Source organism: Penaeus monodon, chromosome 4 (assembly GCF_015228065.2).
Source record: "Penaeus monodon isolate SGIC_2016 chromosome 4, NSTDA_Pmon_1, whole genome shotgun sequence".
NCBI lineage: Eukaryota > Metazoa > Arthropoda > Malacostraca > Decapoda > Penaeidae > Penaeus > Penaeus monodon.
Genome location: NC_051389.1, coordinates 39,692,353 through 39,694,852, shown reverse-complemented (window position 1 = coordinate 39,694,852; position 2,500 = coordinate 39,692,353).

Sequence of the window (2,500 nt, the reverse complement as noted above, 5' to 3'; positions counted from 1 at the left end):
AGGGCCCCGGTCCCTTGCACATTTTACATTTTGTGTGTGTGTGTTGTGTGGGGTGTGTGTTGTGTGTGTGGTTTTGTGTGTTGTGTGTGTGTGTGTGTGGTTGTGGTGTGTGTGTGTGTGTGTTGTGTGGCGTGTGCACGTGTTGTGTGTGCGTGGTGCGTGCGTGCGGCGTGCTGTGTGTGTGTGGAAGTGAGTGTGTGTGTGTTTGGTGTGTGTGGTGTTTGGGGTGGGTTTTTGGGTTTTGTGTGTGTGGTGCGTGCTGCGTGGCGGTTGCGTGCGTGGTGCGTGCGTGCGTGCGCGGTGCGTGCGTGTTGTGTGTGTGGGGGTGTGTGTGATAGTTTATACATGTGTATTTATATATATATAAATAATAATATATATATATATACATATATTTATATATAATATTTTAATAATATATATTTAATAACATTTTTTTTTGAGTAATATATGTGTGTGTTTGTGTGGGGTGTGGGTTTTGGGGCGTTGTTAGTTGTATGTTAGGTGGTGTGTGTGTGTGTGTGTGTGTGTGTGTGGGGTGTGTGTGGTGTGTGTGGGTGGGGTGGTGTGTGTGTTGTGTGTGTGTTTGGGGTCACATATTTTTTGTGTGTGTTTTTTGTGTTTGTGTGTGTGTGTGCGTTTGTGTGTGTGTGTGTGTGTGTGTGGTGTGTGGTGTGTGTGTGTGTGTGTGTTGGTGTGTGTTTTGGCGTGCGCGTGCGCGTGCGCGTGTGCGTGTGCGTGGCGTGTGGTGGCGTATGCGATTTCGTGTGCGTGTGCGTGTATACATTAAATATATATTTTTGCATATATATACATATATATACTATATTGCGTATATATATATTGTATATATATAATATTTTATATATATATAAAATAATATATAATAGCAAAAAGTAGTGTGTGTGTGTGTGTTGTTTTTTTGTGTGTGGTGTTGTGTGTGGTGTGGTGTGTTGTGTGTGTGTGTGTGTGTGTGTGTGTGTGTGTCGTGCGCGTGCGCGTGCGCGTGGCGTGTCTGTGCGTGGCTGGCGTGTGCGTAGCGTAGAGTTTTGGTGGGCGTGGGCGTGTATACATTAAATATATTTTTTGCATATATATACATATTAAATTTTAAATATATTGCGTAATTATATTTTATATATATATATAATATATATATATATGCAAAAATGTTGTGTGTGTGGTTGGGTGTGTGTGTGTGTGTGTGTTGTGTGTGTGGTGTGTGTGGTTGGGGTTTTGTGTGTGTGTGTGTGTGGTGTGTGTGTGTGTTTTAAATATCAATATGATTTTAATATTTAATATTTGTGATGAGTGACGATACGAGGATAATTCTTTTCGTTATTTCGTTTTCTTTATTTTGTAAAAAAATCTGATCATAGTTCCGCTGTTATTTTTCCCGAAAGGCTCTGGGGTCGCCTTCGCAGCATGCTTACTCGAGCACGTTTAGCTGAGGGGTTTCCCCAAGGGGAAAAAAACGTTAAAAATTTCCCTCCTCCCATACAGGGCCATAAATTCGATATATTGAAAAAAAAATTCGTTCATTCTGATAAAAAAGAAATTCAATCGGCTCTTTACCTTTTTTTTTTTGTACATTGCAATTTATTGTCCTTTTATTTAAACAGTGCATGCCAAAAACGTATAAAAACCATTCCCCGGGTTTTAATATCAAAACCTTGTTTGTCCCGAAACTTTACAATTTAAGAAAAACTTTGAGCAATTTTAAGAAAAAGAAATTAGAAAAGAAACCGTACTCTTTATGAAACAATATTTAGATTCCCGAAAATCATTTTGCGGCTAACCCCGCTCGATGGTATCCCGGTTAATAAGTGAGGAAGATGCCACCCGAACGACCGCCCCCGTTTTCCGGATGCCCCCTTTACAAGGCCCTTTTTTAAATTTCCTAAAGACCTGTAACACCCCCGGAACAAACCGCACGGTGAAAAAACCCACAACATAAGATAGGGTTTACACGAACGTTTTTTCAAAGAGAGGTTACAAAAATTTCCAAAATCGTTTTCCAGTTCGCGCAGCAGTATATGGAGAGTGCACGAGAAGTTCCATTGCTGGATGAGAGACAGTATGTGTGAATATAATCAACCTTTTTCAATTTCTTCATAAATTAATTTAGTTAGAATTTTGGTATTTTTGGTATAAACACAGTATTGCCATACACGTCATATTATCATTATTATTATTTTGATATTCTATCATTATTTACTTTACAGATGTGGCAGACGACATTCTATGAAACGGCGGGGAGTGGCCACGTGACCTATAATATGTGGGGGCGAATTTTCATGAATGATGTTGGTGAACTCGCCGAAACAGAAGGGAGATTCAACTTGGACAAAGATTTTGAATTGTTAGAAGTATTCCTTCCAGCAACACTCTGTCATCCTTTGACCTTTCCAAAAACAATCATATTCGTGCAGGAAAACTGCCTAATATACACGTCAGGGCAGTTAAAAATGGGTTATAAACCCAAAACCCCATGGAAGAC